The following is a 27,001-nucleotide window of genomic DNA, read 5'->3' as shown; positions in this document are numbered from 1 at the left end:
TTATGTGGATATTCCAGATTTCTAAATAAATATTTTTCCCCAACAGTAAAGATGATATTGAGTTACTTCTGTGTATTAGAACTGTTGTGAGAAATATTAAGACTATTGTGATAGTTTTCCTATAAACTGTGAGATTAAGAAGCTCTACTGGATTGTAACTTGACATGGTAGTAAATGTTTTTAATCCCAGCACTTGGAAGTCTTTGCTTCATAGCAAGATTCATGACTGAGGCTGGAGTTCAGTTATATAATGCTTGCCTAGCCTAAGCAAGACTCTGGCTTCTATCCCAGCTTCACAGACAGTATGCCCTGCACCCTTCCCACACCCTGCAATAACAAAACTCTATTGGACTATGAATAAAATAATTCTTTCTTATATCAAAAAGGAAATTGCTGTTAAATGAGTTATCAGCTGGGTATATCTATAGGTGTGTAAGTGTCATTTGTCATGAAGATATTTTATGATGAACGTTTTATAAATGTGGAACTTTACTCCATTCCTGCATACTTTTCTTTTTCTTATTGTAGTGATTGTTGAAGGAGAAACCAAAGACTTAGGGGAAAGTTGAGCCTTTTTCCTCCATGCTCTGAAACTCTAGCTATTAGGATGAAAACTAATCTATCTATCTATCTATCTATCTATCTATCTATCTATCTATCTATCTAATTCTTTAGAATAAATTAGATTAACATTTAGTGTCTAACTTCTGACTTATTGGTACAATAGTACACAGTTTAATAAATCTCTTAGTGGTATTGGGGATATTTATTATCAGTAATAAATAAAGTAGGTTCAGTAGGTGAAGCACTTGTTATGAAAAGTATGAGGAATTGTTTGGTTCCCCAACAGGCATGTAAAATCTGGTGTGGTGGCATACTTCTAAAATTCCATTCCTCAGGTGATGAAGACAAGCAAAACATGGGAGACATTGGTTAGCCAGTGTAGATGAAACAGTGAACTCCAGGTTCACAGATAGTCTTTGTCTTAAAAACTGAGGTGGAGATAAATAGAGATACCTGACAACAACTTCCTTTCTCTATATCTGCATGTATGGGTGAGTGTATGTGCAAACTCCCCACTCCCCACAAAAGAATCTCTTGGGAATTAGGGACCAGAAAAAGGAAAAGATGACAATTTTAGTTAATGTGAAATTAGTAATTATTTCAAAACCTTTAAAAATTCAATGTCTCACAGATTGTAACAAATAAATGTGCCAAGGCTTAGCCATCTTCCAAAAACTGTCATCAGAACTAAATAATTTCCCTTTATAGTAATAGGCCTGGGGAAAATCCATAATTTAAAAGATGAAATGATAGATAAGAAATTTTATACTTCAAAGGATAAAGAATAAATGTCAAAATTTAAACAGCATTTTCATGAATGCTAATGTTTTTTTCCATTCTTTCAGTAGTATTCTAAGCCAGCAATACAGTACAACAAGACCATCTTAGCCCTTTATTTGAACCACAGCATATTTGCTCACAAGGCCAAAAGTATATAGATCTATCTATCTATCTATCTATCCACCTTTCTATCTATTTATCTGTCTACACTCAGGAATATTCATAGGCTGCAATTGCAGAACCAGGGATATACATTTATGGAGACTGTAAACCAAACAAAAGTTTCATAAGTGAAAAATAACAAAGCTAAAAATACTGGCAGAAAGTTGATTATGAGAAAGTTTATTCTAACAAACAACTTGTTAAAAATAGGCAAAGGTTTTGAATACACATTTCTCCAAAGAAAGTGCACAGATGGCTGACAAGTATGAGGAAAGATGTTCAATATTATTAGCAATCAAATAATGTTTAATAGGGGCATCTAAATCAAGAGAATAGGAGATACTGCTTCATAACTACTAGAATGGCTACAAAAGGAAGTAGGATGAGTAGAGAGGAAGAAAGAAGAGTTGATAGGGATCTGGAGACACTAGAGTCCTTGTGGAGTGTTGGGGTGGAGTATCTGCAATCTCTGAACTTGGGAGACTTTGGCAGAGGGATCAAAATCTGAGGTTGGCCCAGGAAGCATTACAAACCCTGACTCAAAACTAAAATTGGGAACTTTGTGCACACACACACACACACACACACACACACACACACATGCATACACAGACTCACATATACACAGTCATACACATACACCCACATATTCTCACACACCTACACACTGACACATTGGCATACATGTACATGCACACGCAAACACTGAAGCATATACATGTACACACAGAAGGAAGCATTATTCAGTTTAAAAGGAAGGAAACTGAAGAACATGTAATGAAATAGATGAGCTTTAAAGACATTATGCCAAGTCAAATAAGATAATTAAGAGAAGAGACAGATACTGTTTGAATCTGTCAATACATGGTATCCAGAGCAGTTAAATTCATTGAGAGAGTAGAGTAGTGGTTGCCAAGGCTTGCGGGAAAGTGGAATAGGGAATTGTTTAATACGTACAGGTTTGGAGGGTGAAAGACCTTTAGAAATGATGTGAGTGACCACATCAATTATTCAGCAATGTGAATGTACTTCATGCCCATGGATGGTATACTTTTAAAGAGTAAAGAACAGTAGAGACAAATCCAGTCTGTGATGAACACTATAAGAAACATTTGGATTACTGTGAAACACCATTAAGCCATGTTTTAATATGTGTTGTTTACAAATACAAATGTTTAATGACTGGGTATCGCATAGATAAACAGGCTTTTTCCCAATAACAAATTGCTACTTATGTGTACCAATTAAACGTACTCAAGGGTCTTGTCTTTTCTTTTTTTTTTCAACGTAAAGGATAAGCACAGTATTAATCATGCAGCTGACACTTGTTTTTCAAGTTTGGGGCAAAATTTTATTTATATACTGATTTATGTTTTTAGATAGATTCTTGTTGCTATTGATATTACTTAACATTCAATAATTTGTCATTTCTAATATTGTCTACAAAATTCTTAATTATTGAGGAAAAAGAATTTTTCTGATAAGAATTGCTTGGTATAATAAATCGATACCATGATTGCTGGTTTTACTTTAAAATGGAAATAGATGCTATATTGCCTAGCCCTTCCACTAGTGGTAACTCTGGGCCTGTTTGTTGTCTGAGTCTCGAGTTTTAACCAAAAATGTAATTAGCAATTCCCAGAGCTCTTTTCCATGCCTTTGTCCCCTTTCAGCTAGCCAACCAACCAGTAAATGTATAGAACAACAATAAAAATGAGTCATAAAAGCTTCAAGAGATAGACCAAATGGTATATACAGGCAGGCCTATTAGAATAACTCCTGACGTTCCAATGGAGTTTACAAAAGCCAGAAAGACCTATCCCTAGATTGATATTCTGTGAGCTCTGAATGAGCATAGATACCAACTTAGAACACCCAGAAAGAGGAATAGTGAGATCAGAAGAGTGGCAAGCTTATCAATTATAATAGAAGGAGAAAGACAAATATATTTCAGGATAAAAACAAATTTAAGCAACTTCTGTCTACTAATGTATTTCTACAGATGACACTAGAGGACAGTCGTCAGTCTGAAGAGCATGATAACTACACTCAATAGGACCTGCTATACAAACAACCCCCAAACCATTATCCAAAGGAGGTCTAAAAACCAATAACAACATCACAACAACAAAATAATGTGAAGTAATACTTATGGTTCAGCAGTAACTTTCCATATCAATAGTTTGAATACCCAATTAGAAGGCACAAATTTAGAGATTAGATTAGAGTTTTCATTTTTCTCTTGCCTCTAAGAAACACTCCCACCATCATGGACAGACACCACCTTTGGGTGAAAAGATAGAAAGAGTATTTGAAGCAAATAGAGTCAAGAAGCAAATGGACAGAGATGTTTTCATATCGGAAAAATAGACTTAAAACCAAGACTAATCAGAAGAGATAGGGAAGGTTACTGCATAGACATTAAAGAAAAAAAAATCTGTCAAGAGGATATTATAATTCTAAATATTATTTATGCTTCTAATACAAGGGCACCCAGCTTTATAAAATAAGCACTATTACATTTAAAATCACATATTGACCCTCACACAGTGATGGTAGGTAATTTCATTACCCTATTCTCACTAATACACAGGTTATACAGACAAAAACCAACTGAGCAAGCAAGCAAGAAACCAACCAACCAATCAGCTAGCCAGAGAACCAATCAACCAAACAGCCAACCAAACAACCAAAGAAAAACCTCAACCAAACCCTCAAATATCCACACCCCCCAAAAATACCTCTGGAGTTAATTAACACCACAAATCAAGTGGCTATAAAACAAACCTATGGTATATATCAGACAAACAGAAGAATGCACGTTCTTTTCAGCATCCAGTGGTACTTTCTTTGAAACAGACAGCTTATTAGGACACAAAGCAAGCATGAACCAAAAGTATACAAACTCATGGAAGATAAACAAGTCACTATTGAATGAAAATTGGGTCAAGACGGGAATCGAGAAGGAAATTAAAAACTTATTAGAATTGATTGAAATGAAAACACAACATACCCAAACTTATGGGGTAAAATGAAGGCTGTTTTAAGAGGAACACTCTGAGTGTCTACATCAAAAACCTACTAATAACTTAATGATACCGTTGAAAGCTTTAGGGAAACAAGAAACAACACTCCAAAATAGTGAATGGGAAAAATAACCAAGCTCACAGCTGAAGCTAGAGAATTAGGAGCAACTATAGCAACAACAACAACAAGACAACAATGAAATGAATAGTTGGTACTTTGAAAAACTAAAAATAAACAGGATTTATTTAGCCAAACTAACCAGACGAAAGAGAGGATCCAAATTAATAAAATTAGAGATGAAAGGGAGACACCACATCAAACACCAAAGAAATTCAGAGAATCATGTGATATGTTATAAAAATCTGCATGCTACCAAGTTGGAAAACCTAAAAAGTAGATGGATGTCTTGATATAAAAGATCTGCCAATGTTAATAAGTAATAAACAATTTAAACAGACCCCTAACCCTATAATAAATCGAAGCAATAATTAAAAATATCTCAACTAAAAAAGGCAATTTACAGCAAGTCTACCAACAAAATCATTTTAATTGTGGAGATACTCAAAGCATTTTTACTATAATCATGAAAAAAGACAAAGATGTTCACCTCTCCCTACCTACTCAATACAGAGTTCAAAGTCTTACCTAGAGCTGTAAAACATCAGGATATGATTAAGGGGATACAAATAGGAAAGGAAGAATTCAAAGTATTCTTATTTGTAGATGATATTATTTTGTGCATAAAAAAAGATATTACCCAAAAGATATTACCAGGTATCCTCTTTGCCTGATAAATACTTTCACAAAATGTAGCAGAAGGATTCAAAATTGTGGGGTAGTGAGCTGTGCACAGACAGCCTAGTACCTGGTCAAGCTCAGGCTTAGAGCACCAGAGACCTATCAGGTGACTTTTGCCTGCAAGGGATAACAAGTGTTCCCCTTGGGCCCCTGGTTCCTGTCACAGCTACAGCCTCTCACAGGGCCCCCACAGAGAGGTATGTGGCCATCAGTCAAGTAGGAGAAGCACCAAGCCCTCCCACATGCAAATAAAGTTTCTCCAAGCTCCCAGACCAAGCCAATGAGAATACCCGCTGTCAGACCCTGGCCCACCCCAAAACTGTATATAAGAATCTTATCTGGAAGGATTAAAGGTGCGTGAGAACTACTCCTTCATAAGAGCTGTAACACTTGGGAAGAGGTCTGCTCTCTGGAAATGCAGCCTGAAGCTCTGCCGCACTCCTCACTGGCTAGTTGGCCTCTCATTTGCCCAGCCCGAGCCGACTCAGCACAGGGTAGCATGGAGTAACCAAGTTTTCATGGCGGAGACAGAGGTGGAGCCAACTGCAGTAGAAGAAGAGGCAGAAATGACTTCTTGCTCGCACTCGCTCCCCTTGCATGAACTCTCGAACCCAGCCAGGCCAGAGATCACCTTGGAAAACTTCCGGTACACAGGCCCACAAAAATGAACACATAACATTGAGTAGTCTTTCTACACACAAGTGAAAAACATGTTGAGAAAGGAATCAAGCAACACTACCTTTCACAATAGCCTCAGAGAATATCTTAGAATACACTAACACAGCATGTGAAAGGCTTATATAATAAAAGCTTTGAGACACCGAAGAAAGAAATTAGAGAAGACACCAGAAGATGGAAAGAAACAGCATATTTATGGATTGGTAGAATTAATAATGTGAAAATGACCATCCTACTCAATCAATTCAGTACAACACCATCAAGAAAAAAAGTCACAAGGGATGGAGAGATGGCTCAGCAGTTAAGAGCTCTGACTGCGCGCTTCCAGAGGTTCTGAGTTCAAATCTCAGCAACAACATGGTGGCTAATAACCATCTGTAATTGGATCTAATGCCCTCTTCTGGTGTGTCTGAAGAAAGCTACAGTGTACTCATATACATAAAATAAATAAAATCTTTTTAAAAAAGAAAAAATCACAGATATTGAGAAAATAATTATGTTTCATAAAGAAACATAGACAACCCTTGATAGATAAAACAATCCTGAATAATAAAAGAACTGCAGTATGTATCACAACTGTAGATTTCACGTTGTTTTACAGAACCATAATAACAAAACCCAGTATGGTATTTGCATAAAAACAGAGATGTTGATCAATGGGATTGAAGACCCAGAAATAAGACACTCCCAGACACCATTTGATTTTTAACAAAGATGCAAAATATACACATTAGAGAAAAGACAGCATCTTCAACAAATGATTTTGATCAATCTGGATGGGTGTGTGTAGAAGAATGAAAAATGCAACTACAAATGGATCAAGTACCTAAACATGAGACCAGATACCATGAATTTGATAAAAAGTAAAGTATGGAATAGACTTGAATTCATTGGCACAGGAAAGACTTTCTGAATAGGACTACAAAAGTTCCAACATTAATAAATGATAGCTCATGAAGTGAAAATCTTTATGAACAGCAAAGGGCATTATCATTTGAAAAAGGAGACAGCCTACAGAATAGGATTTTTTTCTTTTTACCAATTTTGCATCTGATAGAGGACTAGCATCTAGAACATATAAAGAACTATAAAAAAACTAAAGTGAACATCAAAACTCCAGAAATAAACATTAAATATGAAGTCAATGGTGAAACACAAAAAGATGAGAAATATTTAAAAATGTTCAATATTGATAGCTATCAGTGAAATGCAACTTAAAACTTGTTGGAAATTTAATTTTACCCTAATCAGAATGGCCAAGATCAATAAAACAAAGTTTTATTTGTACATGGTTGTGAGGATTTACAGAAAGGATTCATTGCTGGTAGAAGGTCAACTGAAGTAGATAAGATGGAAATCCGTGTGGAGGTTCTCCACAAAGTTCAAAGTAGATCTACCACCAGCTCCAGCTGTACCTCTGTTGAGGACTTTCTCAGCCCACATTCATTGCTGCTCCTTATTCACAATAAAGAGCAAAAAATCTTGATGGAAACTGTATACAACCTTGATGTCCCTCAAAAGATGAATGGATAATGAAAACGTGAAACATTTACACAATAGAAGGTTATTCAGATGTTAAGGTAACTGACATCATGCTTGCTTCAGCAGCACATATTCTAAAATTGGAATGATACAGAGAAGATTAGCATGACCCCTGACCAAGGATGACATGCAAATTTGTGAAGCATTCCATATTTTAAGAAGACCTAATACCAATACTCCTCAAACTATTCCATAAAATAGAAACAGAAGGTACTCTACCCAATTCATGAAGCGACAATTACTCTATGATACCTAAACCACACAAAGAACCAACAAAGAAGGAGAAGTTCAGAGCAATTTCCCTTATGAATATCAATGCAAAAATACTCAATGAAATTCTTGCAAACTGAATCCAAGAACACATCAAAATGATCATTCACCATGATCAAGTAGGCTTCATCCCAGGGATGCAGGGATGGTTCAATATACGGAAATCCAACAACATAATCCACTACATAAACAAACTCAAAGGAAAAAAAAAACCCATATGATCATCTTGTTAGATGCTGAAAAAGCATTTGACAAAACTCAACACTCCTTCATGGTAAAAGTCTTGGAAAGATCAGGAATTCAAGGCCCATACCTAAACATAGTAAAAGCAATATACAGGAAACCAATAGCAAACTAAATGAGGAGAATCTTGAAGCAATCCCACTAAAACCAGGAACTAGACAAGGCTGCCCACTCTCTCCCTATCTATTCAATATCGTACTCAAAGTCCTAGCCAGAGCAATTAGACAACAAAAAGGAGATCAAAGGGATAAAAATTGGAAAGGAAGAAGTCAAAGTATCACTATTTGCAGATGATATGACAGTATACTTAAGTGACCCCAAAAATTACACCAGAGAACCTCTAAACCTGATAAACAAATTCAGCAAAATGGCTGGATATAACATTAACTCAAACAAATCAGTAGCCTTCCTCTACACAAAGGACAAACAGACCGAGAAAGAAATTAGGGAAACAACATCCTTCACAATAGTCACAAATAATATAAAATGCCTTGGTGTGACTCTAACCAAGCAAGTGAAAGATCTGTATGAGAGGAACTTCAAGTCTCTGAAGAAAGAAATCGAAGATCTCAGAAGATGGAAAGATCTCCCAGGCTTATGAATTGGCGGGATTAATATAGTCAAAATGGCCATCTTGCTGAAAGCAATCTCTAGATTCAATGCAATCCCCATCAAAATTCCAACTCAATTCTTCACAGAGTTAGAAAGGGCAATTTGCAAATTTACCTAGAACAGCAAAAAATTCAGGATAGTGAAAACCTTTCTCAACAATAAAAGAATATCTGGGGGAATCATCATCCCTGAACTCAAGCTGTACTACTGAGCAATAGTGATAAAAACTGCATGTTATTGATACAGTGACAGACAGGTAGATCAATGGAATAGAATCAAAGACCCAGAAATCAACCTGCACACCTATGGCAACTTGATCTTTGACAAAGGAGCTAAAACCATCCAGTGGAAAAAAGGCAGCATTTTCAACAAATGGTGCTGGCTCAACTGGAGGTTAGCATGTAGAAGAATGCAAATTGATCCATTCTTACCTTCTTGTACAAAGTTCAAGTCCAAGTGGATCAAGGACCTCCCCATAAAACCAGATACACTGAAATTAATAGAAGAGAAAGTGGGGAAGACCCTCGAGCACATGGGTACATTGGAAAAATTAAAAGAATACCAATAGTTTATGCTCTAAAATCAAGAATCAACAAATGGGACCTTATAAAATTGCAAAGCTTCTGTAAGGCAAAGGATACTGTCACTAGGACAAAATGGCAACCAACAGATTAGGAAAAGATCTTTACCAATCCTATATGCAATAGAGGACTAATATCCAATATATACAAAGAACTCAAGAAGTTAGACTCCAGAGAACCAAATAACCCTATTAAAAATGGGGTACAGAGGTAAGCAAAGAATTCTCAACTGAGTAATGTGGAATGTCTGAGGAGCACCCAAAGAAATGTTCAATATCCCTAGTCATTAGGGACATGCAAATCAAAACAGTCCTGAGATTCTACCTCACACCTGACAGAATAGCTAAGATCAAAAACCCAGTTGACAGCAGATGCTGGCAAGGTTTTGGTGAAAGAGGAAAGCTTTTCCATTGCTGGTGGGATAGCAAGCTGGTACAAGCACTCTGGAAATCAGTTTGGCGGTTTCTCAGAAAATTGGACATAGTACTACTTGAAGACCCACTCCTCCTCATCATCATCATATACCCAGAAGTTGCTCCAACATGTAATAAGGACACATGCTCCACTATGTTCATCACAGCCTTATTTATTATAGCCAGGAACTGAAAAGAACCCAGTTGTCCTTCAACAGGAATGGATACAGAAACTGTGGTACATTTACACAATGGAGTACTACTCAGCTATTAAAAACAATGAATTTATGAAATTCTTAGGCAATTGGATAGACTAGAAAATGTCATCCTGAGTGAGGTAACCCAATTACAAAAGAACACACATGGTATGCATTCACTGATAAGTGGATATTAGCCCAGAAGCTGGGAATACCCAAGATACAATTCATAAACTACATGAAACTCAAGAAGAAAGAAGACCAAAGTATGGATACTTTGATCCTTCTTAGAAGTGGCAACAAAATACCCATGGAAGGAGTTACAAAGACAACATGTGGAGAAGAGACTGAAGAAATGACCATTGAGAGACTGCCCCACCTGGGGATCCATCCCATATACAATCACCAAACTCAGACACTGTTGTGGATGCCAAGAAGTGCTTGCTGATAGAAGCCTGTTATAACTGTCTCCTGAGAGGCTCCACCAGTGCCTGTCAAATACAGAGGTGGAATCTCATAGCCTACTATTGGACTAAGCACAGGGTCCCCAATGATGGAACTAAAGAAAGGACCCAAGGAGCAGTAGGGGTTTGCAGCCCCACAGGAGGAACAACAATATGAACTAACCAGTACCCCCAGAGCTCCCAGGGACTAAACCACCAAGCAAAGAGTAAACATGGAGGGCTCCATGGCTCCAGATGCATATGTAGCAGAGGATGGCCTAGTTGGTCATCAATGGGAGGAGAGGCCCTTGGTCCTGTGAAGGCTCTATGTCCCAGTGTAGCAGAAAGCCAGGGCCAGGAAGTGGGAAAGGATGGGTTGGTCAGCAGAGGGAGGGTGGAGGGTATAGGGGGTTTTCGGAGGGGAAACCAGGAAAGGGGATAACATTAGAAATGTAAATAAAATATCTAATAAAAAACCTGATATCACAACATTTACAGGTAAATAGATGAAGCTAGAAACAGTCTTTCTGAATGAGGTAACCCATACCAAAGAAGACATCGCATGGCTGCTTTTATATGTAGGTGTTAATTACCTTTTAAGATTTAGATATATGTGCTTCAATTAGAATAACCACAGAGATTAGGTAGTTTGTATGGGATCAGTGATGAGGAGGGGATCCTTTGAGGAAGAGGAAATAGCATATGGTGCTCTGTAGGGATAAAGGCGAATGGGAGGACAGTATAAGGTAGTGAATATGTTGCAGAACACTAATTAGTTGGCTAAGTTGGTAGTACAGGCCGTAATTTTCTCCAATGAATAACTTCACATCAAATTTGATAGCTGTTTGTTGTCTTCAGGTTATAAGTGCCATGATTACATCTTTGCAGATATCTTTCCATGCTGACTAGTGTTGTGGTTCATTCATGTGTTACAGCTGGATTGACCTGTTCATTGTTTTTCTTCCTTGGCACCTTGTGTGAGACTTTCAGGAACTGAGAGCCCCCAGCGAGGAGGCTTCAAGATTTAGTGTCCACATAATTTCTCTAAGTTCTGTGTCTGAGGTGTATGTCATCTTTGGCAGTAGGTATTTACCTCCAAATTTTAGAAGACATCCTTTGGTAATAGCAATACTCTGTATTTTGGGTGTGTTTGTGTGTGCAGTAATCTTGGACTGTGCTAACAACTCAAAATAAAATTTATGGTACTCAGATGGGCATGGTGGTGCACGCCTTTAATCCCAGCACTTGGGAGGCAGAGGCAGGCAGATTTCTGAGATCGAGGCCAGTCTGGTCTACAGAGTGAGTTCCAGGATAGCCAAGGACACACAGAGAAACCCCGTCTCAAAAAGAAAAAAAAATTATGGTACTGTTTTTTTCTTGGTTATATATATATATATATATATATATATATATATATATATATATATTAGGTAGATAGATGTAGATGATGTATATATATATATATATATTAGATAGATGTAGATGATGTATATATATATTAGATAGATGTAGATGATGTAGATGTAGATGATGTAGATGTAGATGTAGATATATGCACACATGTACATGTATATGTATATACATGCATGTATATATGTATGAATATATATGTATATATATATGTATGTACATATAGTATACATATAATATTTTCATGTAACTGTAGAAATACATGTAATTTTGGTCAACATAAAGTAGTATGATTCCCTATAGCTTTTTCAAACATCTTTAGTGTTTGAAATAGTCTCATTTATACCCGTCAATGTTTATAGTTGAAGGCACAAAGGATCAAATAGTAACCAAAAGTCTCAAAACTTTCAGGTTTCTATGGAACATTTATTTCCTCCAATTCAAATAATGTATGCATGTGCACTCTAATCACCCCAGTGACTTTGGTCTGGCATACTGCTTGTTAGATACTAGAATCGAGGAGATGACTGGGCATACAGCTTTTGGTCCATAATTGATCATCTTTCACTTGGTTGTGAAGAATGAAGCAGTGCACATGTTCAGACACTTCTTAGGTGAAAATCCTAAGAAGAGAAATAAAACACAGAGAATCTCAGGTTACAAGGCACAGGCATGGAACAGCAGTCATGAAATACATTCCCCGTCAGGCCCACATGACTCTGTGTTTCCTGGATTCCTCGCCATTCTCCACTCCAACTCATTTGTTTAGAGCAGGGCCAGGGAAGGGTGGGCAGGCCACATCTGACTAACCTCCTGTTTTTAAAACAAAGTTTTATGTAACCCCAGCCCTGCCCATTTGTTTACATAGGGCTTATAGATGCTTTTGGTTTAGACCAGAGGAACTGAGGAATTAACATCAGACACCGAAACCTCACAAAGCAGGAAATGGGTCCTGAGATCTAGAGCATTTGCTATTCATGGCTTGAAGAACTGCAGGATGAATCTGCACGATGGAGAGAAAAATGTTTTTTTATTTGTACCCTTTTGAGTTTCCACAGTCTAGGCCCTGAGGATATTTAAGATTGAAAGTGTGTTGTGATGAAAAAGTAGGACTTTGAATTCTGTGCCCACATTCCCAAGTATGGAAATAATTTTCCCTAGTTAAAATGATTACAGAAGTAGTGAGAATGGCCACCAGAAAAATTCATATTTACTTTCATTGTATATTGTAAAATTTACCATTTATTGAGTGGTTACTATGTGAATGAGTATCATACTTAACAGTTGTTATGATATTATCTTATAAATAATATAAAACTGATAATTTACATATTGGCCAATTTGTTAATTAAATATTAACTTATTAATATGCCAATTGCATAGAATACAACTTTTTATATTAATATTAATTTTAAACTAAATTGCAGAGAATATAGAACATAATTAAGGTTGCTTAGCTTGAATGCCAAGACTTATATTATATAGCCAGCCTTGTGATTCTGAGAAACCATTAACCTCTTTTGAGTTGAAATGTGTGATACTCTAAATGGGAAGAGGTCTGCTTTGCTTTCTTTATAGATTGCTAGTGAGTTTGAGATGTAATTAATAAAATTTAAAAACTGTAGATCAATCCATAGATATTAAAGCCTATTAAATCATTAACTATTTTCACATACATTTGGTATTTTGCAAGCCCTTAGTCATATCTAGAACATGTCTTTTCTGAAATTATATAATTGAAAGTGAAGCCTCCGTGGTGAGGTTCTGGCTAGATTTGTATTGTTTGTGTAACTCTGTTAAAGTTATTTACTCCCCAGCCACCTGCTTCCTGGATATAAAATGGGAGCAGTAAAACTGGTCTCTCTCCTATAATATTGTCATCATAAATAAATAAATAAATGTGGAAGGGGAATGAACATATGAAAGCAGTGTGGACTTCACATTGACTCTTAGTCAAGGCTGTTCTTCCCTATTTCATGTCACAGTACTGCAGATGTTCACCTCCCACCCGCTCTCTGATCCAGCATGTGCACAGTTCACATCTCCCATCGAGAGCAGCCCTTTCTCAGAGGGAGCTGTGTAAACTAAATGCATTGGTCCTCGAGTTCAAATGTTTCCCACATTCTCTGGCTCAGTCCTGCTCGTGTGCTCAGATTGTTTTATGTTATGCACACGTATAGAGTTACTTTTCCATTGTAGCTTGAGTACAAAACAAATTTTTTAAGGAGTAATTTTTTCTAAATTAGGAAGAAGCACGTGTGAAACCCTACATGACAGTAATAGAATATCATTTATTCATTCAAGAAGCATTTCTGAGGTGGGTGCTTAGATAGGTACCAAGAGCATAAAAACAGCACGCATGCACAGCCAACTGCTGGGAGGAGACAGTTTATATGGGAGCAGACAATTACAAAACAGCTTCAGGAATGGCAGAGTCATGGAAACATAGGGTGGGAACTGCCTAATCCCATAGTGAGGGTGGTGGCATGCTGCTAAAAAATATTAACAAAGGAAATAACCATTACGTTATTTTTTAAGAAATGACTATTTTTTGTCTCCTCAGAAAGGGCAGAAAGAGAAAATTCAAGACAGTGTGTTAGGAATAGGAACTGAAGCTCAAATTAAGTTGTGTTTAAAAACCAGTGCAGAGTCTTATTTAGGTAAAGCCTTAAGTAGATTTGGAGAATGAGGCCATATAAATCCCAGCTCTTGGGAGTCAGAGGTAGGCAGATCTCTGAGATTTGGTGGCCAGCTAACTCACATTTTTTTTTCTTCAAAAAGAAAGAAAAAATGAGGCCACACAGGGTTTTATATGGCCAATTATGAGCTTGATCTTTATCCTGTCATTAATGGAAAATCAAAGATTTTTAAGAAAGGATATATAGCCAGGCCCATTTTAGGAAGATAGTAAACTGCACAAGAGAACTACATTTGACAAGAACAGTGACACACACACAGTGGTTTGAATATGCTTGGCCTAGGGAGTGGCACTAATAGGAGGTGTGGCCTTGTTAGAGGAAGTGTGTCACTATAAGGGTGGGCAATGAGACCTTCCTTCTAACCACATGAGAGCCAGTCTTCTCCTCGCTGCCTTCAGATGAAGACGAAACCTCTCCTGCATTATGCCTGCCTGGACGCTGCCATGCTCCTGCCTTGATGATGATGCACTGAACCTCTGAATCCCCCTCCCCTCTCTGCTATTGCAGGATATTTGTTCACATTGTGAATCTTGAGATGGTGTTATTTACTAGAAATCCATTTTCTAGTTGTGGTGTGACTCAGCCTTTCACACATACCTTTAATCCCTTTGGCTGGAATACAGGCACACTCTTAGTATACACCTTTAATCCCAAACAATGAAGGTAATGTTAGTTTGTAGAAGGAAGCACCCATGTTTGAAAGTGATATCTAATTGAATGTCAGATAAAGTGACAAATCAGAGAAAGATTTGGCAGCATAAAATATACCTAACTGTCATGAGAACAGAGAGAAAAGAGAGGTCATTTAAGAGAGTGGCATAGAGAAGGAGGGAGAAGTGAGGCAGCTTTACTGAGACAGGTTGCAGAGAGACAACAAGCTGGGCACAGGTAAAGACAATTGAGCCAGAGATTGAGAATGAGCCTGAAGGTTAGAACATATTGTCAAAGTTAGAATGAGGACAAGCAGAACAGCTCAAGAGAAGCCAGATTAAATAAATCAACTGAGAGAGGAGTTTGAGCAAGAACATCTGAGTTGAACCAGCCTTTTCTGTTCAGAAAGAACAAAAAAGGGTGAACTTATTCGGCAAGCAGTAATTCTCAGAGGCTGAAATTATTCTAGGCCTAGATAGGATTGTACAGAGGCTAGAGGCTTCCAGGACTAGGCCCAGTTAGCAGATAGAGGCGGTAAGCCTGAGAGACAGCTACATCAGGTGAATAAAAGTTACATTTTACATTGTGCCACTAAGCTACATCCCTGACCTGTAATGTAATTATTTTACTGCCATTTCTTCCCTTTCAAATGTCAGTTGTAGTTATCTTGATAGTAATATGTTGCCTTCTTTCTTTGTTTTCACACTGTATCATCATGATCATAATGTAAGTATTACTTAAGAAATGTTTGTTAATTTCTGAGTCTGATTGAGCAAAATTGAAAGTAAGCCGTGAGTAGTGCTCTGGGATGAGTGGCTGTGCTCACAATTTCTAGCCATAAAACAGGGATTTTTTTGCCTCGCAGTAGGCTGAGCTCAGATCAAGGCTGCTGTGGCCTTTGACTAAGATCACGATCTATTTTATCAGAAGGAATTAACCATAAGAAGTCCTACCTGCAATCTTAGGACATTGTGATACTAGTTGGAGAATTTCACACTCTAAGGAACAGGTGTAGGCCATGAGAAATCAAAACCCCAGTGACTCATGATGGGTCACAAATAAGCCATAATCTTTAAGCTAGAGAGACAGAAGACAGAGGAATAGGGAATTTAAACTTGGCCTTCCTCTTGGTCACATGACTCCAAAAGAAAGTCTTTGATTTCTTCTCCCTCTCTCCCCTCTCTTTCTCTCTCTCTCCTCTCTCCTTCTGTCTCTATCTCTGTGTCTCTCTGTCTTTGTTTCTGTCTGTCTCTTTTGCAGAAGGTTTACTCCATGTACTTCTATCTGTTCTAGAACTTACTCTGTAGATTAGAGTGGCCTTGAACTTAGAGATTCACTTGCCTCTCCCTCTTTAGTGCTAGGATTAAAGGCATGTGTGTGATGTTCTTGATGCAACACTGATGCATATTGATAACTCTGAGTTTATCACTACAGATGTGTTTAACCTCTGCAGAACTGAAAGGTCTGTTACCTTCCAGAGATATAACTTATGTCACTACTATGTCTTGGTAGACTCATGGTCATGTGTCTTCTATTTCTCCTATCTTACTCATGTTATGTATTCTTAGAAATTAGACTAAATTTGTCCTCAGAACCTCGGAACTTCTTCATTTATAATTAAATTAGGCAATCTTTGACCAGGAATGTTGGCCCTATAAGTGGCTAACTTCTAGGTATCATCACTGGATCCAACTCCATCCTGCCTAGACCACTATATCTTCTCTCTCTTTCTCTCTCTCCTTCTTTTCTCCCTCCCTCTTTGATGCATCAGAAGGACAGAATGATTTGTTAGCCCTGCTCTTTTGGAGAACTGAATCCTTTTGTATCCAAAATTAGAATTTCAGGTTGTTTTAGGGTTTTATTTCTACAAAGAAACACAATGACCACAGCACCTCTTGTAAAGGAAAACATTTAATGAGACTGGCTTATAGTTCAGAGGTTTATTAGTCCCTTATCACTGCATCAGAAAGCACGATAATCTGCAGGCAGACATGGTGGTGAAGAGGTAGCTGAGTGTTTTACAGCTGGGTGGGTAAGCAGCAGGAAGAGACAAGGCCTGGCTTGGGCTTTTGAAACCTCAAAGTCTATCCCCAGTGACATACTTCTGCCAACAAGTTGGCCATACCTTCTAATAGTGCCACTCTTTATGGGCCTGTGGCAGCCGTCTTTTTTCCAAACCATCACACAAGGCTAACATATAAAGATTTTTAAAATTCTTTTTGGAATACATCACACTTGTATCAAAAACAAAATACCCATAAAACAAAAATAAAACAAAACAAAAAAACCCCAAAACAATAATCTAAGCAGTAATAAAGTATATCCTAGGAACATCTACAAACTTCAGAGTTTAACAGTGTATAAACAGGTCACTTAGCTTGTTACTTTTTGTTATAAATGTAATTTGTATTTCACCATTTTTATAAATTGTTTGCCATGTTATACAAAGGTTACAGTAACTAGGAGAAATGCACAAAGGCCCTGCTGCTTTTTCTAGAACTTGATGGCCTTCAGCAACAGACACCTTCCCCATTTCTTCATTTCCTTTGAGCCAATTCTTTAAAACTAGCCAATCCTGAAAGACTATGAAGTTGGAACAGAGCCAAAGGGGTAAGACACAGTCACCACCAGTGTAACTTTTGCCTAGTGTGCTTACTGTCCCAGGTCAGGTCATACATGACACATCCTTTTTACAAAAGAAATTGCCTTGCCAAGCTATTTTGCTTTGCTTTGTGCAACATTGATATTATGTTTTATTTCTAACAATGACTAAAGATTGTTAAAAATTGTTATATAAAAATTCAGGCTGGGCGTTGATGGTATACACCTTTAATCCCAGCTCTTAGGAGTCACACACAGTAGCATCTCTGTGAGTTCAAGGCTAGCCTGGTCTACAGAGTGAGTTCCAGGATATCCAGGCCTACATAGAGAAACCCTGTCTAGAAAAACAAACGACAGTAACAAAAAAAAAAAAAATCAGTACACTGGTGTAAACTTGAGATCTAGTTCTCTGCTTCTGTTTGGAGTTTTTGAGTCATTATGCTTGAAGCTAAAAAAGTAAAGGCAAATTTTGCAATGGATTCCTCAGAGTATTGGAGATGCCAGAAGGCTGGACATTTGTTGAAGAAAGCTGCAGTCATCTAGGAGTTGGTTCAAGAGAAAACACACAATTGCTGTGGGCAAAAAAGGCTTAAAAGGTGGGGCTCCCCAAGCCAATTGGGCCCTGGTGATTCTATCCCAAGCTCTAGCTCTTGGACAGGAAGATGCAGGCTCTGGTGTTTGCCCTGCTGAGTTTGGGTCTATGTCCTCATTCATTCGTTTTGGAATGGTAATTTATATTTTATGCCATTGTGTAGAATGTATGCAATGTTAGAAGTATATAACTTGTTTTTTATTTCACAGGGCTTCACAGTTGAGAACTTGTCTTGAAACAATGCTAGAATTGTTAGGGCTTTGGGCACGCTTATAGATGATCTAATGCAGTTTGCATTATGAGATGACCGTGGATCTCTGAGGGTCATTATGCTTTAAAAGTGGTATGTGTGGGTATTACATTGGTAAGGGACAGACTTTGAATAATTATTTTTCATTGCCAATTTGATGGACTTTTGAATCACTTAGGACATGCACCTCTGGGTGTGTCTTCGTGGGTATATCCAGACATGTAACTGAGGAGGGAAGACTTACCCTGTATGTAGGTAGCACCATCCATATGGGCTAGGGTCCTGTATTGAATAAAAAGGGAAAAGAGAAGATGAGCAGTGGCATTCTTTCTTCTTTGTTTCTTGCCTGATAGAGATAATGGTGTTTTAGCTGCATGCTGCAGCCATTAAGAACTCTCTGTGACTTTTCCCTCCTGACTGCCTGTATGCAGGAACTGTCAACAGAAACAACCCTCCCTTCTTAGACTGATGTTGTCTGATATTTGTCCAGACAGTGGGAATGTATCTTAGGTAACACGACAGCCTCTTGTATTCCCTACAAATGGATAAGAGTTTTCTTTTGTTCTGGGCCAACTGTTTCTTCTTCCTGGTGAGTGTAGGCTTTATAAGTATTAGGTAGGTGCAGCCATGCTTGGCTCCTCTTATCCCTCTAATGAGCTTTCTTAGGGACTTGACATTTTTAGTCCTCTTTTAATGGATAATCAGGTTTGTTTCTTCCAAAATTAAACAGATTAAGCTTCAAATAGTTATACAACAGAGACATTAGTCCATTTTTTCCAGACCACATACCAAGAGCATCATACTGAACACTGGATCAAACAGAAACAAAATACTCCTTGAGACCTTCCAGTCAACAGAACCAGCTGGTATTTATGTTAAGCAGGCTCTTCTTTGTTGCTGTTTTAATGATAATTGTGTTTTTAGCTTCTACCGAGTTAGTCTTTTGTACAGTTGGTATCCTCTAGATCTGTGTCCTTACAGGTCACTAAGCTCCAAAGGCTGTGTCTCAAAGATATTAATTATTACGTATGATATCAATGCCTGCCTCCTGCCATGGTTTTGGTATGATGTCATTTTCTGATCTTTGGTGCCTGGCAACAACCATTTCCTCCTCTTAAGTGTCTCTTAAATATGTGCCGTGGTCCTATGACCTTGTGATGGATTAGCAACCAGTATTCACCCCCTACTCCAGCTCTGCAGCAGCTCTAGATGATGACCTTTGACCTATTATTACTATTATTAATTTCATTGTTAAAATTCCTTCATTTTTGGTCACTGATTGCTTATTTAGGTTGATTTCCACATCTTCTAACTTCCCCATCCCCATCTGTTTTCTGTTTTGCTCATCAGTGAATGCTCATTTAATGCTCTTAGGGTATCAGCAAATGGGAATAAGTGAATGAGTCCCATGCATCATTTGAAAATAAAATTTTAAGGTATTTGAGGGTTTGCAACCTCTATAGTATGAATGATTAGGATTTTGGAATAGTTGTTTCTCCACAAGCAGGTAGAGATAACAGGATGCAGCTTGTATCCTGTACCTTAGGTACCAAAGAACACCTGTAGACATCTACAGCTTTTCATCCACTTTGCCATTTGTTGAATACTGAGAACTTGGCTGTAGAAACAGTAAATGAATCGAGTAGGTGGAAGACGAAAATCTGCTTCGGAAAAACTACTTTTTTCCCCTTTCTGCGACATACAGTTTATAGGTGTTAAGTTACTAGCTGGAGAATCTTGTATTTGTGGGATGAGATATTTGGTCACTTATCATGTGACAATTCTTTCAAAAAATAATTAACTTGGGAAACTGTCACTAGTGTCCCTGTGCCTTGAGTTGGTTTTGCATAGTTAGGGAGCTCCATGTAGAAAAATAATCACACAATTTAATGTTACAGGAATAATGCCAAGAGATGATACAAAGAGTTATTTTACTATCCTCTTTGGAGAAATATGCACAACTCCTATTACTATAAAAGTATGTAGGAACCATGACTCCCTATCCTTTCAATGGAAAAAATAAGGTGGTACAATACTTGACTATCATGATGATTGTTTAAGATTCAAGTGGTTTTGTATCTTTTGGGACATAAAGAGGAAGGGATTATTTTACTCAGGGTTCCACAACAATCACCATCTTTACCTCCAGTGATTCTAAGCTCATCGTGAGGCAGAGGTTCATAGCAGTGGGAGCCTCCAGAGAATGAGATTATTCACATATTGGCAGATGATATAACTATATATCTCTATCTATCTATCTATCTATCTATCTATCTATCTATCTATCTATCTAACTAATTTTTTTTTGAGACAGGGTCTCACTAGGGAGGCTTGATTTTCCTAGAACTCACTCTGTACATGTGTGTGTGTGTGTGTGTGTGTGTGTGTGTGTGTGTATGTGTGTAGGAGGGGGAAGAGTTGAGAGAGGAGAACATTGATGTTTATTGTCTTTTCCTTTCCCTCTGTATTACCCTGCACCCAGCCTAAGGGGTAGGCTGTACATGTTGAAGGCAGGTCATCCCACATTAGTTAATCTGGAAGTATCCTAATGGACATACCTAGAGGTGTGTTTTAATATCTTTTAGGTACCTTTAAACTCAGTCAGGTAGCAGGCAAGATTGACCCATCACATGTAACAAGAGGGCCTTGCCCATATAGACTGTATATGAAAAGATCTCCTGCCATGATGGCTGACAATAATAGTGATTGGCAGGGCCTCTCTATTACCCCATGTTCAGAATGAGCTTCAAATAGCCAAATTAAAACAATAAGGTGACAATAAGACAAACAAATAAAAACAAACAACAACTCCTCCCAAACCCTTGCATGTAACACCTTAAAGCAGACATGCAAAGATTTCTCATTAGAAGTTTCTTTTTATGTAAAATTTCCTGTAGACTTCTAAATCTCTTGTTCACTTCATATAGAAAGTGTCACTTAATAAGGCCCTGTTAAAGAGAGTCAATCTACATCAAGCTTGAGCTGGTTTTCCTTAGAATAGGAGCTCGTGAGGAAAAAAATTCCTCAACTCATTTGAGGGCAGCATGCACTCTTTTGAGTCAGAATAAACACATGATTTACCACTAAAGAATGTACCTCTTAGTCCTTTGCATCCATGATGCTCTTCTCGGAAACTCTCTAGTGATTGTGGCATGTGATGCTATCTCTGCTGCCTTTGACCAGCTTTATCTTTATCGTATTTCTCCATAGGTGTTTGAGGGGATCTTGAGAACAAGCAAGAGGACTGACTGTTGTCAAGTTAATACAGGATTTAGATTACTACTTTCTTTTAGAGGCAGGGTCTCACCAGGGAGCCTTGAGCTCACTCTGTAGACCAGTCTGGCCTTTAAATAGAGATCTGCCTATCTCTGCCACCTGAATGCTATGATGAAAGGCATGTACCATCATGCCCAGCCATTAGAATTACTCCTGATACTCTGGTATCCTTTCTGACTGATATTCCCCTAGCATTGTAGAAATTTATTTGTGTCTGGATACAAAGTCAGCATTCATTTGAAATAAATCTGGCATTGTAAGTTTAACTTGACTTTATCAGGAGTAAATCTGGTATTGGTTCATGATTTTGTAATCAGTCTGTTACTGCATAGTCTTAGGCCATCAAACATCGGGCTGAGGGAGAGGCCCTGAGTGATGGCAGAGGAAACATGGCTTAATTCAAGCTGCATGTGGAGAGAAAAACTTTGGAGCTTCTCATCACTTTGTTGCCCTCTTAGCTTAGGGCTAAGTGGAAGGAAGCTGCTCTAAGTGTCATTTTCACAAAGCAACCCAGAAAAGCTTTCATTTAGAAGTATTCATTTAGAAGAAACAGCGCCATTCTCCTCTTAGTTGTTCATTGCAGTGTAGTAACTTACACATTATTTATTTTTGGAGTACCCATAGAGGAACTTTGAGCCTGAGCTCAGTCTCCCACTACAAAATATTCTGACATCATCTGACTTTAACCAGGAAGACCATTAAAGGCTAATCCAGATTCTTCTTAGTGCTCATTTAGTTGAAACCATGAAGGTATTGAAATAGAGTCACTTTTCTTAGACTGGTGGTACAGGAACCAGTTTTTATTCTAGAGTCTTAGAATCAGCAGGGATACCAAATATGTGTTAGATTTGCTTTTGGTATTTATCATGTACTTAGTACAAATAATTAAAAAAAACAAACAGAAGTCAGTTTTCATTTGTACAGAATTGTCTTATCTGTGTAATATTATTATTGCTAGATTTGATGCAAACAACCATAATCATTTTTAACTTAAAAACTTTTCAATCAAATATTTATAATTTCTACTTTTTATTCTTTTATTCAAATGTACATCATATGCAAAGCAATAGTTCAATAGAATTTATCATTTCAAGTGAAAGGAAAAGACCTTATTGGAACTTCTGGAAGGATTTAGAGTTTGTTTTCCGGAGCTTGGTGAATAAGTAGATTGATATGTGATTCATGCCCAAGATATTTAGAGAGCTAGAGGATGTCTGGAGGACTGTGGTTTGGGAAACTACTGCAGTCTTGCTAGTATTTCCTATAGATCAGGGTGAGAAAGATAATAACATTGTGTGCCTTTTATCCTTTGCAGAGAACAGAGCAGAAGGAAGCTGGTAATATCTGGTAATTAATAATAGTACTATCACAGATGATGCCCAGGGCTTAAGAAGGGTTATAAGTGAACAGCTAGAAAAGGGACAGTCATCAGTACAGAGACCCTTGCCCTTAAAAATCTTTGTCAGTGGAGTCAGGGAGATCGTCCAGGCTAAGAATGAACCAACAATTGATCACCAAATTAGCACCACTGAAAACCTTTGTTCATTCCTGCTCAATGAAGGTAATGCTAGAATCTGCTTAGCAAAATTGTGTGCTGTGTGGATGTTGAGCACTGTTACTGTTGGTCAATAATGGTATTTCCAAAGTGCCACTGTTTTTCTTGGTAGTTTTTAAATCTGCATTAGTGGAATAAAATTACGTGGCTAAGTTACTAGAAATGAAACAACTTTCTCCTGGTTCCCATGTTGGCTATTCATTTCCTTCCTGAAGTTTTCTTTAGGAACTAGACTCAAGGAGCAACTTTGGTCATGTTTCCCTACTCTCTTCATAGCTTTACTCTTGTATTCTCATCAAATGATACTGTTGTTGATGTAAAGTTCAGAAACATTGAGAGGTTTAATATTTCCTTATTATGTTTTAAAAATCATGCTTGTATGTATGTTGACATAAAGTTTTCCAGCCTATTTTAATAAACATTCAACTGCTCTTCTAACTCACCATCCTCCAGAGGTAGCGGAAGAGGAGAGTTATTAGAACACTTGGGGAAGTAGACCTGTTTAGAAATATTTCTTTGGGGGCAAGTCCAATTTTTTTTGTCAGAATATCAGCAGTTCAGTCCCATAGCAAACACCAAATATGAATCAGCAGCTGCAATCCAGTCCTCTTGGCAGGCAGGCATCATGCTCGATCCAGCAGCTGTTGTTCAGTCCTGAAGAAACCACAAGGTTCTCAAACCAGGTGTCGCAAGGAGCTGCAGGAACCTCACAGGAAACCCATGAGAAGTTCTTTGCTGAGTTTCTGTCTGTAGTCACCACAAACAGAGCTCAGCAATGCAATGTAAGGTGAACCAATATATGTGTGTCATTAGCGAAGAATAGTGAGACAGACCAAAGCAAACCAGTGCTCCTCTCCCACTGTCTGTGGAGTCATGTTTACATTACTTCATCACACATCCTCTCACACATCTGCTATAGCAAAACGTCATTTCAACTGTGTGCCCTAGCAAAACATCATTTGACATAACCAATTTTCCAAAGAAACCAGAAGTTTCCACTTAATATGTGTGTGGTTTCGGGTATGCATGTAGAGACCAGAGAACAGTTTGCAGGACTTGATTCTCTTTCTGCTTTATGATTCCTGGGACTCAGGGCATGTATCAAGCTCTTCGCCTTCTGAGCTGCTTCGCTCTTCCTCCTGTGCTGTGTAAATGTTGTCAGACTCTCTCTTCAGTCTTACAAGAATTTTAAATCAGATAAGATGTAAGTTCTCAGATTGAAGCGGGACCAATGGCTGGTGTTGTGGCCCATTGTGGAGTGCTCGCTTATAATACATACAGTGGTATATAATACCACTATAATACAAACAAACAACTCCCCAAAACAAAGAACAAATCAAATACTAACAACAAAACAAAATGTCCTTGCTCTTATATAACCTTGAGGAAGTTACATAGCTTTTCTAAGCTGTAAATTACTCCTCTGAAAATTCTAGAAATGTATGGATTAAATGAACTAATGTATATGAAATGTCTGGCATGGGAAACAATGTTTAGGAAATGGCAGGTCTTTCTCTTTTGTGCTGCTACCACCTTCACGCCTCTCTTTGTCCTCCTTTTCTTCCTTAGAGAGATAAATTAAGGGCATTTTAGATGCCTGTTAGCATAACTTACAGAGTAATTTATCAAGCTTCACATTTGGATATACAGGTATTTTTGCATTATCCTTTTTTTTTTAGTTTGCTTTCCGTTGTTGTGACAAAACACTCTGCCCAGATGCAGCGTAGGGGAGGAAAAGGTTTGCTTGACTTACAATTCCAGGTCACAGTGCATCACTGAGGGACGCCAATGCAGAAACCATGGAGGAAACCAACTGCTTGTTGACTCATTGTTAGCTACTTTTTTACACACTTCAGGCAGGTCTGCCTGCCCAGAGATGGCCCTGCTTCGTGTGCCAGGCCCTCCCGAATCAAATAAAAATCAAGAGAATCTCCTGCAGATTTGCCCACAGGCCAAGTTGATCTGGGGTTCTCTCTCTCTCTCTCTCTCTCTCTCTCTCTCTCTCTCTCTCTCTCTCTCTTCTTTATTAGATGTCCCCTTTCTTAGTTTCCTCTTTGAAAGTCCCCTATCCCCTCCCCCTGCTCCCCAGCCCACCCACTCCCACTTCCTGGCCCTAGCATTCCCCTGTACTGCAGCATATGATCTTCACAAAACCAAGGGCCTCTCCTCCCTTGATGGCCAACTAGGCCATCCTCTGCTACATATGCAGCTAGAGACACAAGCTCGGGGTACTGGTTAGTTCATATTGTTGTTTCTCCTATAGGGCTGCAGACAGCTATGTCTCCTGTGAGGCTATGCCAGTGCCTGGCAAATACAGAAGTGGATGCTCACAGTCATCTATTGGATGGAACACAGGGTCCCCAATGAAGGAGCTAGAGAAAGTACCCAAGGGGCATCTCTTAATTAAGTCTTGTTTGTCAGATGACTCTGGGCTGTCTCAGGTTAAAACTAATTGTAGCATTCTGCATCTATCTCAAGTTGACAGTTAAAACCGAAATTAACTAGAACATCATCTATCTATCTATCTATCTATCTATCTATCTATCTATCTATCTATCTATCTATCATCTATCTAGCCCAGGCTGGCCTCAAACTTACAGAGATCCACTTGCCTCTACTTTCAAAGTACTGGGATTAAAGACATGTACTACCATGTTTATCATGTTATGTTTATCAGCTGTTTTTCTGCTACTAGGAAGACACTTTTTTCTGTTATGAAAAATATATAAAAATGTGGACTCTTAAAGTCACATTTAGTCAGATTTGGCTAGTGGATCCTCCCCTTAAATTATTTTATGTATATGGATGTTTGGGCTGCAAGTGCACTACATGCAAGTCTCATGTCTTTGGAGGTCAGAAAAAAGTGTCGTATACCGGGAGCTTTAGTTAAAGATGGTTGTGATCTGCCATGTGGGCTCTGGGACTTGAACCTGGGTCCTCTCAAAGAGCAGTAAATACTCTTTTTTTTTTTTTTTTTTGAGCAGTAAATACTCTTAAACTCTGAGCCAACTCTTCATCCCTCTCCCCGATATGAATATCTTAAAGATGGTTCTTATATATGTTCACCCTATCCTTATTTATTGTATTCATTGAACATTTTAACTTTTTTTTTGTATTATTTTCTAGGTTTGCCCCACCATGCCAATGCTCCTGTCCAGTTTTTCCCAGTGATCCTTGGTTTTATTGAGTTGAGAAACTAAGATCCCATGACTTGATGTGTTTATTTGTAACTGCAAGCTTTTAAGGCTCAGCTAGTCTTTACATGATGAGTTTTACCAGAATAATTACTTGCCATTGCTTTCCCTTTGTTTTATGTTATTTCTCTGCCCTGAGATTTAATGTCACTGAGAATATTTGGCAGCGGTGAAAGTTTGTAATGCGAAAAAGTTTTAATTGCTCTCAATTATGGCCTCAGGGAATTTTCTGTGTGATTCTTTCTTTACTTTTGTTCTTTCATTTTATTTATTAAATAAAGATGTATATTTACCCTTAATTGAGAAATTTCCTCTTGACAATGGAACAAGGGTAAGGGCGATTCTTATTAAGTTGTTACTCAGTTGGATTATCCATTTATCTGGACTTGATCTGAGATGATATTTAGTCTTGCTTTGTAAAGAGGTCTGTACTGAATTTTTTTTTTTTTTTTTTTTTTTTTTT

General features: G+C 38.0%; 1 protein-coding gene and 1 non-coding gene across 3 annotated transcripts in view; both read left to right on the top strand.

Moving 5' to 3' along the window:
* Positions 1-27,001, top strand: part of Sugct (succinyl-CoA:glutarate-CoA transferase) — a 728,955-nt gene that overhangs the window by 65,380 nt on the left and 636,574 nt on the right. The window lies entirely within an intron of this gene.
* On the top strand, positions 7,606-7,708 carry LOC115065648. The gene has a single exon (XR_003845417.1). It is a non-coding gene; the product is annotated as a U6 spliceosomal RNA (small nuclear RNA).

Source organism: Mus pahari, chromosome 16 (genome assembly GCF_900095145.1).
Source record: "Mus pahari chromosome 16, PAHARI_EIJ_v1.1, whole genome shotgun sequence".
Taxonomy (NCBI): Eukaryota; Metazoa; Chordata; class Mammalia; order Rodentia; family Muridae; genus Mus; species Mus pahari.
This window is presented reverse-complemented; position numbering and strand designations above follow the sequence as displayed.